Source organism: Papio anubis, chromosome 15 (assembly GCF_008728515.1).
Source record: "Papio anubis isolate 15944 chromosome 15, Panubis1.0, whole genome shotgun sequence".
In the NCBI taxonomy this organism is placed as follows: Eukaryota; Metazoa; Chordata; class Mammalia; order Primates; family Cercopithecidae; genus Papio; species Papio anubis.
In genome coordinates this window covers 52,882,139-52,897,239 of record NC_044990.1, presented here as the reverse complement: position 1 = coordinate 52,897,239, position 15,101 = coordinate 52,882,139, and the positions used below count along the sequence as shown (strand labels likewise).

The 15,101-nt window shown below is 38.2% G+C and overlaps 1 long non-coding RNA gene across 1 annotated transcript in view; it reads right to left on the bottom strand.

Annotated features, from left to right (window-relative positions):
- Positions 1-4,608: 4,608 nt before the first annotated feature.
- Positions 4,609-15,101, bottom strand: part of LOC103879321 — a 50,464-nt gene continuing 39,971 nt past the window's right edge. Inside the window, exons 3-4 of the long non-coding RNA XR_001896939.3 lie at positions 14,099-14,171; positions 4,609-6,654 (exon numbers count right to left, since the gene is read on the bottom strand). This is a non-coding gene — a long non-coding RNA (uncharacterized LOC103879321). The remainder of the gene's footprint in view (positions 6,655-14,098; positions 14,172-15,101) is intronic.

Genomic DNA, 15,101 nt, shown 5'->3' with positions numbered 1-15,101 from the left:
GCCCAGGGATGCTGTTAAACATCCTGCAATGCAGAGGACAGCCCACACAACAACGAATTACCTTCCCCAAATGTCAACAGTGCACCAGTGAGAAGCCAAGGACTGCGGGCCAGGTAAACTGTAGCTTCTATCAGAAGGATCTGGAGGGCTTGTTAAAATGCAGATTGCTGGGCCCCTCCTCAGAGTTTCTGACTGTTGGTCTGGGCTGGGGCCTGAGAATTTGTGTTTCTATCAAGTTCCTAGATAATTCCAATACCACTATTCTGGAAGCTGTACTTTGAGAAACACTGGTACAGAGGGCCGGGAGATGCTGCTTGGCCCACTGTATCTTTGGCTGTATCCTCTCGATGGTTCCGGAAACTCCTGGCTCTCATTTGCTTTCACCTTGTTTAGAGCTTCCCAAATTAACCAGAGCCCAAGGTGTCTTGATACTTAGGAACCGACAGGGAAGCTAGGCAGTGAAATCTCTTCAAGGGTTGCTTGGAGTGGGAATGTGTAGTGCAGGAAGGGCTGAGGCAAAGGAGGAGATACAGTGCTATTGTCATTTACAGATGATACCAGATGGCAGCTAAATTCAGAGTCCAGACTGCCTGAGGGGCTTGCTAATTACAAGAGACTTCAGCTGCAGGAAACACCCTAATCACCCCATGGCAGCTGGGCAGCCCCAGGGAAGGCTGGATTGCCAGCAGAAATTTTTGTTTGTTATAAAGTAGGACTTGAAGGGTAAAAATGACAAGTTCAATTTGGACCATATTTAACTGAGAGGGAGAGGAAAATATATTTACAACGGGGGTGGCAGAGAGTGAACAAGGGGGACAGGTAGGTTCAGTTAGATGGGAATCAGAACCTGGAAAGCGATGAGCAGCTGGAGCCCAGGCCAGGCCCTATGGTGCCCCCACTATCCTGGGCATCCCTGCAAAAACAACAAAGATTTCAAGATGGAATTTGTGGTTTCTACTCACCAACTGCTGTATGCCCTCTACTATTTGTTATTCTTTTAAAAAACTAAAAATAAATAAATAAATGAATAAAGCTATTGATTTAACACCTTTAGGAAGGAAGGCAGGCATCTTCTCTTTGTTTAATCAGCTAACTGCCTTTCTTTGGTTGGCAACCAGCACTGAGATAATTTTGTTCTATGGGCGGCATTTAGCAAAACCCCAGGACTGTGAATGAGGGAAAAGCAGCAGGGAGGGGAGCAACTACCCGAGCAGCTGTTTCCGGGCTACACCCCAAGTAGCAGGATTTGGGCCAAGTTCACAATATTCTCCTCTGCTGGAAATTTTAACAAGATTTCCTATAAACTGGGACTAAATTGGAGAAATGCACCTAAAATAATTCTTTTTACAGTTTAGTTCAGTGGGATACAGGATCTTTAGGTGGATTTTCTTCTTTTGAGATTTGATTTTACAAGGAAAACTTTAGGAGAAAATAAATCTAAAGTATATTCACAATTGAAAACCACTGCAGACTTTATTTTGTACCCCTCTATTGTATCCTGTAATTTTTTGAAGTATGTAGAAGTATAATCTGTTTCCAGGGAGAAAACATTTACTAAGAGTCCTTTTCAATCACACCTTTCTTGATTTTTGCTCTGGGTCTCTTTGAGTACATGCCTCAAACATCTAGAAACATCTTTTCTGTGTCAGTCCCACTTCTCTTTTCTACCTCTCTGCAATACCAATGAGATTCCAGCCACAGCTTGGGAGGGTGTAGGGCACCCTTCTTCATTCCTGGTGGGTGGGAGGGAGACTTCTATGCGAGGCACCTTGCACCCAGGCACAAATCTTCCAGATTCTTCACAAATGTGACTACCAGTCAAACTACACTTTCTCTTGCTAACATGGAGCAATGAACTCGTAGCTCACAGGTAGGCTCAAAATCACCCTTCCTACAAGCCTGAAGAGTGGTACTCAGTCTAGCAGGTAAGAAGCTTGGAAGTCACCACGGTCCTAACAACAAAGAAAACACTGAATAAACTGAAAAAGCAACAGGTCTTCTTAGATCCATAAGAGAAGTGAGGTCACAGTGAAAACTGCTACCCCTAAAACAGGAGAGACTGACAGGCGAATACAGAGGATCACAACTTACCAGAGCAGGAACCCAGGAGCTGGAACCTCTGCAGATACTAGAGCCAGAGTAGGAAAATCTTAACTACCAGCATGAAGAGATGCAATCAAGAGGAAGAAACAGAAAGCGTGTCCTGCCTGCATTCTATTCTGTGATATATTCCTTCCCTGCTTCTTGCCCACTCCCTCCATTCAGATACACTGAGTATTTTACCACAGATACTAAAACCTTGAATTTATAATCATTGGATTGGTATTAAAGTGCATGCTTTACATGAAAATGGTACTTTAACCAGTTTTTGCTGATGTAAGTCATTCCTAAATATATACGCAGTTCTTTTTAATGGGAAAACACTTTCTCCTGTTAGAGTTAGAACTTGTAACTGATCTGTAGGGGAGCTAGAGATTACCTCCAACCCCTTTAGCTCTCAGTGGGCTCTTCAGCTGGATCTAGAAACCAAATTGACATGAGGCAGATTAACAAGAAAAAAGCAAACACATTTTATTAGTTTTTCATGAATGTGGAGATCTTAACAAGAGAATTGAGGCTGAAGAAGTGGCCAAAACAATTTGTTTTTATACTTTTTAGACAAAGATTGATGAATTTGAGAAAAAAATTAACAGTACAAAGAAAATTGGGCTGAGGCAGTAAATTTCTAGGGAAATAGAAAATATAGTTTGTGGGAGTGTGTGTAAAACTAGTGGAAAATAAGGATTACTTCATTAAGTACATTTATTCAGGTCCATTGCAGCCCTTAATTCCCTGTCTCTTGTGATCAAGCTATTTCCTCAGCCTCGTATGGGGAGGAAGAGGAGGGTACCCCTGCCAAGGGAATCCTTATGGCTTGCTACATAGGAATCCATATGGCCATATGTAGGAAGAGAAGGCAAGCTAGCCCTTACTGAAACTAAATTTCTTCAACGTATTCAACTCAAAACTGTCTACATAACAATCTCCCATATTTTGGGATGGCACTTCTTTCACTTCTTCAGATTAACAAACAAAACAGCATTGAGTTCTCTCATCAGGCCCTTACTGTAAAACTGTGAAGATTTCCATTCAATGTGCTACCAAACCCCACGTTCTTGCATTGTTTCCACTAAGAATCATACCATAGGTACAAAAAAGCTTCCACCTTTTTTTGGGAGTATGTGCACAGTATAGGTATGTATAAGCAACTAGAAAACAGCAAGTACTGAATTACGGCTGATATCAATCTCAGGTTAATTTGGGATTTTTAACACTTTGTTAAGCAAAATACAGAGCTCACAGTTATCTGTGATGTTTAATTATAAATACATCATACACACATGAATACAACAAACTTGTATCAAGTTGTATGAATTTAATTTTTCATTAATAGTACAATTTTTACAATCATAAAGATAATAAAGAACTGCTTCTGTGACTTGCCATGTTTCTAACGTAGTTAAAGTAAAGTGTTGGGCTAAGATGCAACCAATTTAAAGCCAGAAATTTTAGACTATGTGTAGAGTTGACACTTGAACGAAACAAGGGTTAACGTTGCCAAACCCTGCACAGTCAAAAATCCTCATATAATGTTTGACTCCACCGAAATTTAACTACTAATAGCCTACTGTTGACTGAAGCCTTACCAGTAACATAGTCAATTAACACATATTTTGTATGCTATATGTATTTTATACTGTATTCCTACAACAAAGTAGGCCAGAGAAAAGAAAATGTTATTAAGAAAATTAGAAGGAAGAGAAAATATATTTACTCTTCATTAGGTGGAAGTGGATCATCATAAAGCTCATCCTCGTCATCTTCATGTTGAGTAGGCCAAGAGGAAGAGGAAGAGGAGTTGGTCCTGCCATATTAAGGATGGCAGAGGTGGAAGAAAATTTGCCTAAAAGTGGACCCAGGTGGTTTAAACCAGTGTTATTTGGGATCAGCTGTATTTTTAAATTAAGTGATCTGGAAGTAAAATCCTGCCATTGGTTCTAAGGTATGGATACATTTTAAATTCTTCATTCTCTTCTCTAAAGACATTTGCTTATCTGGGGCAGGTTGAACGAGTCCTGGCTCTAGACCTTACATGATAAATGTTGTATTATGAATTCATCTCTGTACATTACCTTTGTCTCTCTACTAATTACTTCATGCAGTAATTCTTACCCCTCTCATTAGGGATAAGAACACACCAGGTCTACTTAGTTTGAGGAAAACATCAAAGACAGGATGGTGACCCTGAAGAGTCACTGGTGCCAGCCTAGTTTAGAGTTCAGAAATTTTACAGTATTTAAATAATGTTCAAGCACATATGAATGTTTTTTACTTACTTATTTTTATTTACTTATTTTATTTATTTGTTTTTTTGAGACGGAGTCTCCCTCTGTTGCCCAGGCTGGAGTGCAGTGGCATGATCTTGGCTCACTGCAACCTCCTCCTCCTGGATTTAAGCAATTCTCCTGCCTCAGCCTCTTGAGTAGCTGGAATTACAGGTGCCCACCATCATGCCCGGCGAGTTTTGGTATATTTAGTAAAGACAGGGTTTCACCTCTCAAACTCCTGACCTCAGGTGATCCGCCTGCCTCGGCCTCCCAAAGTGCTGGGATTACAGGCATAAGACACGGTGCCCAGTCAGGAATGTTTTTTAGAATAAAACATATAAATCGTCCTTTGGTGGCTCAAAAAGCTTGTTCTACTCATTCCCTTGAAACACAGAAGTTTTACTGAACTAATAGGCATAACACATTTCTATGAAAAAAACTTGTTTTAGATACTATGAAGAAAGAGAAAGGATTTCTTGGAAGCACTGATGTCTAAATATTAACCAGTAACCATTCAAAATATTTAAGAGTCTGCACAGTGATATGGTACATAACAGAAATGAGAAATAGTTTCATACAGCAAAGTGGGATACAACAGTGGCTCAGTATGCTAATTTTCCTCAGAGGCTTAATTTTCTTACTCTTGTGAATTCAGGTCCTTGTTGCAGTGCATATCCCTGGATGTGTTTAGTGTTTGTCTCCTTATGCTTAAGGATAACTGACCTTTAAAAAACGGAATAATTTTGACCTCACATACACACAATGCATATTCATAATTTTATAGCAAAAATGGGAAGTGTTACCAAAAGTCCGTACATTGTCCATCAAAATGTTAAGGAAAAGGATAAGGGAGGGAAATATGTTTTAAGTTCAATAGTGATTCTAGTTGGTTTCTTCCTAAGACTTTCCTATATCCCTTCAAGGCCTCCTCCAACCTTCCTGCCCTTCACCAAGGCGTGTCTTCCTCACTGTTCCTTTTCCTTGCTTTGTTTTCTCTTTGATCACTTTCTTCTTTTACCTTTTGCTTCAAGCCATGAGTCGTTTGCAATTTTCACTGATCTTCATGAAGAGCACCAGCAGGAGACTGAGAGCAAAGGAGGGGTGGCCTGAAAGAGTCCCTGAAGCCAGGTGCCTCTCTGGAGGGTGCTGGCCTCAAGGTTCCAGCAATGCAGTCTGAACACTCACTCTGCACGGTACTCTTCTAGGCACTTTGTATTAATTCAGTACTTAGGAAACCCACAGAGGTGAGTATTGTTATTCCCATGTTACAGATGGGAAATTGAGGCGCAGAGGGACTATAGGATACTTATTAACAAAGGTACCAAGGCTAGAGATACCTGGAAGCCAGTGATTCCCGAACCTGAGAAGCACACAGGTGTGTTTTATTCAGTTATTTGTTTTTCTATAACTGGCAAAAGAAAGGGGGAAAGACTAGGTATATAAGAGTATAAATAACTGAAAGAAGATATAGAAAACTGAAATATTACGCCCCTGAAACTATGTCAAGAGTGTTTCAAACTCAGTGTAAGAACTTTGGCCAAATAAAAACAAAACAGGTGATTTTTATCGGCACTCATTTTTCTTCCGGATGTAGTTCAAATAAACCAATTGCCTAGTTCCTGAAGAGCTATGGGGTCAGTTAACTAAGGTCGGTTTCCACATCTATAAAATGAGTATACTAATAAATAATTCCTGCCGGTTCTACCTCCTAAGAGTTACTGGAACAATCAAATGAGATAAAGTGTGTAGAGCTCTGTGATCACAATGTGGTACAAGCTCCTCATCCACATTATTTAACATTTCTTCATAGGAAGTTCTAGGCTCAGTATTTACACAGAGTACTGCTTGGATAGCATTCCTTAACTGCAGTGATGACAGCAAACAACTATTGGTCACCTACTATGTGCCAGAAACATCAATGTGTATTAGTTCATTAGGCCTTTCAGTAATCTGATGAGGTTGATAATAATATCATCCCCGCTATACACATGGAGAAACTGAGGAATGAAGCGATTGCTTTGCCCAAGGTCACACTGCTAGAGCTGGTATTTGAACACAAAAAGTTCAAAAGATGTGATCTCTATAGACATGATTACAAAAACTTGGTCAACATGATGTAAATCTGTCTTCCTACAAAAAGAAAGTCTATTATAAGTGAATCATACATATTCAAACATAACGAAGATCTTGCCAGTGGGTTTACCATGATTCCAGAGTCATTGATATGCTTCTTCTTAGCTTTGGAAAAATTAACAAACAAATGTTGAAGGAGCACATGTTACATAGCCTGTGGAGAAAACAAGGAAATAGGACTCAGTTCCTTCTCCAAGCAGTCAGAGTCTGTCTAATAGAGATTTTATGAAGTCCTTAGTTCTGGTACCTTTTGTCATTGTTTTTTGTTTTGAGACGGAGTCTCACTGTCGCCCAGGCTGGACTGCAGTGGCGCGATCTCGGCTCACTGCAACCTCTGCCTCCCAGGTTTAAGCGATTCTCCTGCCGCGGCCTCCTGAGTAGCTGGGATTCTAGGCGCACACCACCACACCCAGCTGATTTTGGTATTTTTAGTAGAGATAGGGTTTCACCATGTTGGTCCGGCTGGTCTCTAACTCCTGGCCTCATGATCTGCCCGCCTCAGCCCCCAAAGTGCTGGGATTACAGGCGTGAGTCACCGTGCCTGGCTAGTAAATTTTTAATGTTAAACTTTTATAATCTAGACCATAACTGGAGGTAAAATGGGAATCTACTAAGTGAGTAACTAAGGAACATAATCATACGTTCCAGCCCTTGGGGTGGAGGGGAGGGGTTTAAAGTCTATCAAGATTGATAAAATACTAAATAAATTATTTCGATAATATATGAAAATATTATATGTAAGTACTAAGAATGATTTATTTATAGGCTGCTCATAGAACACATAAGTGGGAGTTCATAAATTAATATTAAAAGAATTAGTTTGGGTAACTAGAGAAAGTTTTAGATGCAGTTCTATAGAAGTTCATTTACTGTACTGTTTTGGGTTTGAAATATGTAGAAAGAGAAGAGGAGAGGGAAGAGGAGAGGAAGAAAGAAGAGGAAGAGGAGGAGGAAGAAGAAGAGAAAGGAAAATCCAAGAGGAAAACAAGCAGAAAGAGAAGGAGAAAAGAACGAGACAGATACAAATAGACCTTGAAAAGGAAGTTTCCTTATTTACTCTTCTTTTCCCCCACATGAGAACCCCAGTCCACAGCCAACCCTCTCTTTTAGAAACAGCTTTGATGAGATATAATTCACATACCATAAAATGGACTCATTTAGAGTTTATGTCAATGTTTTTTAGTACACTCACAGAGTTGTGCAACCATCACCAAAATCAATTTTAGAACATTTTTATTATCCCAGAAAGATTCCCTGCAACTGTTAGCAGACACTCCCCATTTTGCTTCAACCCCCATCCCTCAGCAAACATGAATCTACTTTCTATCTCAATAGGTTTACCTAAACTAGGCATTTCATATATGAATGAAACCATGCAATAAATGGTCCTTTATGACTGGCTTCTTTCACTTAGCATACTACTTTCAAGGTTCATACATGTTGTATCACGTATTAGTACTTTCTTTTTATTGCCAAATAGTATGAATATGTCACATTTTATTAATCCATATGTCAGTTGGTGGATAAATGGATTGTTTCTACTTTCGGGCTATTAGAAATCATGCTGCTGTGAACATGATTGTGCAAGTTTTTATGTGGATATATCTTTTAAAATACCTAGGAGAAGAATGCTTAGTCGTTTGCTAACTCAATGCTTGGTATTTTTAGAAACTGCCAAGATGTTTACAAGTTTGCCAAAATATGTGTCATTTTACAATCCTACCAGCAATGTATGAGGGCTTCAATTTTTCCATGTCTTTCCCAATGTATTATTGCCCTTTAGTTTAGCCATCCCAGTGGGTATGAAGCAGTTTCTCATTGTGGTTTTGATTTGCATTTCCCTAAAGAACAATGATATTGAACATTTTTGCGTGTGCTTATTGGTCACTTCCATGTCTCTTTTGCAGAAGAATCAGGAATAATTTAGCTTTTTTTGCCTATGTAAATTAATGTTTTTCATAAACTTTGGTAAATACTTGGTCATTATTTTCCCAAATACTCTTTCTGCTGCTTTCTCTCTCTTCTCTTCTGGGGCTCACATTATGTGCGTTCTGGTTTGACGATTTTCACAGGTCTCTGAGGTGTTGTTCATTTTTTTAGATTAATAGATTTATGTTTTAGATGTGCAGAAAAATTGAGTGGAAAGTATAAGGAGTTTCCATTTTCCCCTTAATCCCCCCTTTCACATGCAGTTTCTCCTATTGTGAATATCTTGCCTTAGTGTAGTGCATTTATTAAACTTGGTAAGCTAATACATGATTATTAATTAAAGCCCATAGTTTACATTAGGATTCATTCTTGTATTCAACATTCTATGGATTTTAAAATATATATATAAGGACATGTATTCGCCATCTCAGTATCATATGAAATAGTTTCACTGCTCTAAAAATGCCTGTGACGTACCTATTCATTCCTCCTTCTCTCTCCCAAAGCCCTCGTGACTACTGATTATTTTGTTGTTAGTTTTGGTTTTCCTAGAATATACTATAGTTGGAATCATATAGTATGTAGCCTTTTGAAATTGACTCCTTTCACTTAGCAATATGCATTTATTGTTCTTCATGTCTTTTTGTGGCTTGATACCTCATTTTTTTATTGGTAAATAATATTTCATTGTATGAATGTGCCAGAGCTTGTTTACCTATTAACCTATGGAAGCACATCTTTGTTGCTTTCAAGTCTTGACAGTTACCAATAAAGATGCTAGAAATATTTGTGGGCAAATTTTTATGTGGGCATAAATTTTCAACTCATTTGAATAACATCAAAGAGAACAATCGCTGAATCATATGGTGAGAGTGTGTTTATTTTTGTACGATACTGGCAAATGGTCTTCCAAAGTGGCTATTTTGCACACCACAAGCAGTAAATGAGAGTTCTGGCTACTCTACATCCTCACCAGCATTCAGGGATGTCATTGTTTTGGGTTGTAGCTATTCTAATTGATGTATAATGGTATCTCATTGTTGCATTAATTTTCAATTCTCCAATGACATATGATATTGAGCATATTTTCATATGCTTACTTGTCATCTGTATATCATCTTTGGTGAGATATCTGTTCAAATATTTAGCTCATTTTAAAATTTTATTTTATTTTACTTTAAGTTCCAGGATACATGTGCAGATTATGCAGGTTTGTTACATAGGTATATGTGTGTCATGGTCGTTTGCTGCACCTGTTGACCCATCCTCTACGTTGGGTCCCCTCGCCTCCCACCCCCCAATAGGACCTGGTGTATGTTGTTCTCCTCCCTGTGTCCATGTATTCTCAGTGCTCAACTCCCATTTATGAGTGAGAACATGCGGTGTTTGGTTTTCTGTTCCTGCGTTAGTTTGCTGAGAATGATGGTTTCCAGCTTAACTGACTTCTTTTTTTAATGGTTATCCTTGTATGTTTTGGATACCAATGCTTTATCAGATATGTACTTCATAAAGATTTTCTTGCAATTTGTGGTTTATCTTTTCATTTTCTTAAGTGTCTTTAACAGTGCAGAAGTTTTTAATTTTAGTGAAGACCAACTTACCTTTTTCTTTATGAATCATATTGGTGCTGTATCTAACACACCATCACCGAACCCAAGGCCACCTAGATTTTCTCCTATGTTTTCTCATAGTTTTATAGTTTCACTTTTTATAGTGAAGTTTACTATTGATTTTGATTTCATTTTAGTGAATTTTTGTGAAGGATGTAGGATGATCTGTGTCTAGGGTCTTTTTGTTTTCTTTTGTTTTTTTGTTTTTTTTGTTTTTTGGCATGTGGATATTCCAGTTCCATTTGTTTAAAACACCATTCTTTGTCCATTGATTTACCTCTGTCTCCTTATCAAAGAGTAGTTGACTTTGTATGTGTGAGTCTATTTCTAGGCTATCTATTTTGTTTCTTTGATCTATTTGTCTATTATTTTGCCAGCACTACACTGTCTTAGTTACTATAGCTTTATAGTATAGCTTGAAGTTGGATAGAGTCAGTCCCATGATTTTGTTCTTCTCCTTCAATGTCATGTTAGTTATTTGGGGTCTTTTGCCTCTCCTTATAAACTTTAGAGTCAGTTTGTAAATATCCACAAAATAACTTATTGGGGTTTTGATCAGGATTGCATTGAATCTTCAGATCAACTTGTGAAGAATTGACATCTTAACATTGAAGAATTGACATCTTAACAAAATTGAATCTTTCTCTTCATATACATAGAATATCTTTCCATTTATTTAGATCTTCTTTGATTTCTCTTATCAGAGTTCTGCAGTTTTTTAATATAGTTTAGGGACCTAACGTCTTTTGTTAGATTTGTACCTTATTTCTCTCTTTTTCTTGCTAATGTAAGTGGCATTAGGTTTCTGCTTTCAAATTCCGATTATTCACTTACGATGTGTGAAAAAACAATTGGCTTTTGTATATTATCCTTGTATCTTGCAACCTTGCTGTAACTGCTTATTAGTTTTGGTAGGTTTTTTTGGGGGGAGGGAGGGTTCCTTAGTATTTTCTACATAGGCAATCATCTCATCTGCAAACAAAGAGATTTTTGTTTCTTTATTCCTGATCTGTATTCTTTTATTTCCTTTCCTTGTCCTATTGCACTAGATAGAGTTTCCAGTACAACACTGAATGAGTAATGGAAGAAGCATTCTTCCATTTTAGCAAGAAATCATCGAGTTTGTCATTTTAGCAAGAAATTTTAGCAAGAAATCATCGAGTTTGTCATCATTAAGTATGGGGTTAGCTGTAGAAATGCTGTTTTTTGTTTTTTGGGGGTTGTTTTTTTTTTGTAGCTGTTCTTTATCAAGCTCTGTTTATCATTCTTTAGTCTTTTTTATTGCTATTATTTTATTTTTTTTTTTTTTATGAGACAGAGTCTCTCTCTGTTGCCAGGCTAGAGTGCAGTGGCATGATCTCTCCTCACTGCAACCTCTGCCTCCAGAGTTCAAGTGATTCTCCTGCCTCAGCCTCCCGAGTAGCTGAGACTACAGGTGTGCACCACCATACCCAGCTAAATTTTGTATTTTTAGTAGAGATGGTGTTACACCATGTTGGCCAGGATGGTCTTGATCTCTTGACCTCATGATCTGCCTGCCTCAGCCTCCCAAAGTGCTGGGATTACAGGCATGAGCCACCAAGCCCAGTCTTATTTCCATTCTTTAGACTGGATAATCTCAATTGACCTATCTTCAAATTTACTGATTCCTTTTACCACCAGCTCAATCTTGCTATTAAACTTCTTCAGTAACTTATAATTTTCAACACCATAATTCTTTGTTTCTTTTCTATAGTTTGTATCTATTGGTATTCTCTATTTGGTGAGACATTATGCTCATATTTTCCCCTATTTCCTTAGATATCATTTGGTTTTATTCTTTGAACATATTAATAATAGCTGATTTAAAATATTTGTGTAGTAGATGAAACATCTAGACTTCTTCAGTGATTGTTCTTAGTGATTGCTTTTTTAACCTGTGTATGGACCATACTTACTGTTTCTTTGCATGTCTCATAATTTTCTGTTGAAAATTGGACATTTAATTAATATGATATGGAAACTCTAGAAATCAGATTTCCTCTCCTCCCCAGGGCTTGTTATTATTTTTGTTTGTTGTTGTTATTGTTGTTACTGCTTTTTTGTTTAGTGACTTTCCCAAACTAATCCTGTAAAATATCTGTTTTTTGATACTTGAGGCTGCTGAAATAGAGATTTTGTTAAATGCCTTGATCCAATAAGTCTCTCAACCTTGCTGCGGGCTTTGTGTAAGTGTTAGAGCACATATTCAATATTTGGGCAGTTTGCAATACTGCCTAACCTTTAATTTCTGCTTCAAGGTCAGCCAGAGGTGAGAGAGAGTGACTTTTTAGGGTAGGCAATTGTGCATTGCCTTGTGGTTTCCCAGGATTGTATCAGAGTATTTCAGAGCCCTCATGGGCATTTTATGTCCTGCTTTTGTTTGTATGTTTGTTTTTAGTCTGCCTCTTGTTTGCCTCAAATGTTATCCCTGCCTCAGATAGCTGTGATATTAAACAATCACCATTGATTGTTTTCAATCGTTTTTTCCCGGGGAAAAAGCTGTTCAGAATGAGTTAATTCTGACTCTGGTCAAATAAAGATTATCTGGAAACGAAGTTTGGGTGGCTTGACAGGGAAGCTGCAAACTTTTCTGCCACCTGTATTCTGATGCTGTTCTTCTGTGTTTTGCAGACACATTCATCACAAGGATGTTGATTTTTGATATGGTTTGGCTTTGTGTTCCCACCCAAATCTCATCTTGAATTGTAATACCCAGGTGTTGAGGTGGGAGGTGGGAGGTGGTTAGATCATGGGGGTGGCTTTCCCCATGCTGTTTTCATAATAGTTGGTTCTCAGGAGATCTGATGGTTTTGTAAGGGGCTCTTCCCCCTTGGCTTGTCTTTCTCCTGCTGAGGTGTGAAGAAAGTGCCTGCTTCCCCTTCTGCCATGACTGTAAGTTTCTCCAGCCATGTGAAACTGTGAGTCAATTAAACCTCCTTTGTTTATAAATTACCCAGTCTCAGGTAGTATCTTTATAACAGTGTGAAAATGGACTAATACAGTTTTCAAGATCACTGCAGATCTCTGGAGAGGGGAATGAGAATGGGGAACATTACAATATCATAAAGTTCACTGGCCTTATGAAACTCAGTCATTTGTATGGCATTAATGCTTCTCATATTGCTGCAAACCTTTGGTTAATTTCCAGAGTTCTGAAATTTGACTATTTTTGCCAGTGTCTTCATTGTTTTTATGAATGAGTAATTTTTCAGAGGTCCTTCCTCCACCTTTCTGAAAGTCCTTTTGCTACCACTGATTTTTAGAGTCAAATAACAGCACTTCTAATGTCCCATAAATGTGTGCAATAATAGAATATGTCCCTGGGGAATATGAGAGAGAAACCCCAGAAGCCTATGGAATGAAGTGTAGGCACTGGTGGTCCAATATTGTTTAACCATAAAGAGGTTATCTTCTAGGAGCCACTCTGTAAATTTGCTCATTTCTGTTTTGCTCATTTACTCTTAGTTTCTAATGAAAGTTTACTATTATGAAGAATGTTGGTCTTATCTCTCCTGAATATGCAGAAAAGGTATTTCTCCATTCCATTTGGGTGATTAGCAACCTGCATTTCACTAAATGCTGCGGTGACACCCTGTGGAAAATTTCTGGGGCAAGGATGGGCAAATGTGCTACGGGCACCCAAAGAGCACAGACAGGGCAAGTTTCTTCCCATGTTGTTAGTTTTTTTCTGTGCTGATTTGTCCTTCATATTCATATGAGATGAATAATCTGTAACATTTCTAGAAATAAGCATTGAATTTTACTTCTCACAGTGGATATGAACTTTAATTCAACAGCAGTCATTTTTCATTTTTTCTACATAATCTAAAACAAAAACATTATGGGAGGAGTTCTGTTTTTAATTTCTTTTAAAGTTATCTATTCTAACTGAAACTTAAAAGTTTACATTTTTACAACGGACACAGATTTTCTAAGAATCTGTACACAGGAAAAGAAAAATAACAATAAGAGATAGTACAAAAAAGCAAAGAAATCATAAGGTCAGAGATCAGAAAGAGTTATTAAAATATTGCTTACTCATCTTGTATGGGGCCAATCTTTGCTAGGTACTTAGGATGAACCTTGAAAATGCCGCAGACTCTGTTTAAGTCTAGCAGGGAAGAAAAATGCATAAACAACCAATTATAACACAGTAAGAAGGGGCCTAATAGCAGAGAAGCAAGCCTCCAGGACAACACAGGGGAGGAGGAGGCACTCAGCCCAGGGATGTAGAGAGGAAAACATCTCAAAGGACAAAGTTCCCATCCCATTTGGAGAGCGATTCTCTCCACATCAATCTGCCATGGCACACAGAGCAGGACTTCAGTCACTTTTGAGAGTCTTTTTGGACCTCATCACTTTATGAGGACTCTTTGGGGCTCCAGAGCACTTCCTGTTTAAGGAGAAAATTGGTGATACAAGTTTTCATATCAAAGTCAGACATTCATTGAGTAAGATATTTAGTAAGATACTCACCATCTTCTCTGCCCTACTTCTGAACGGTCCTGGCCATGTCCACTCCAGAAATGCCTGGATGACTGACCAGATGCATCCTTTGGAGAGGGAGAGGAAGCATCTCACTTCTAAAAGGAAATGTACACAAAGGAGCATGGCCCCTTTGTGTCCCTTCCTCGAGGTCAGCTATCAGAGTTTTCCAAAATAAAACATTATGGCATTTGAGAACACGAATATTACTGTAATTATTTCTTTACTTTGACCCAGTCTTGACATGATTTGCTCTCTTGGCCTTCAGAAAATATTTTGGAAATGATGTGAGCATAACATGTTTTTTCAATATTAAGTCACAAAACTATTTCATGCATTTTAACATCCTTGCTTGTGGTTTATGCAAACTGCAGGGATTTGCATAGTGCCAACCACATAGGCTTGTGTAAAGTCTGTCTTTTACTCTTGAATCTCATAATCTTGAGATATTAAAATGTTTTACACACTGTCTTTATCACAAGCTGATGCTACCACTCCCTTGTCAAGCAAGAATAAGAAGTAGTTTGTTATAAGGAAGTGTACATTTGCCCTGAGA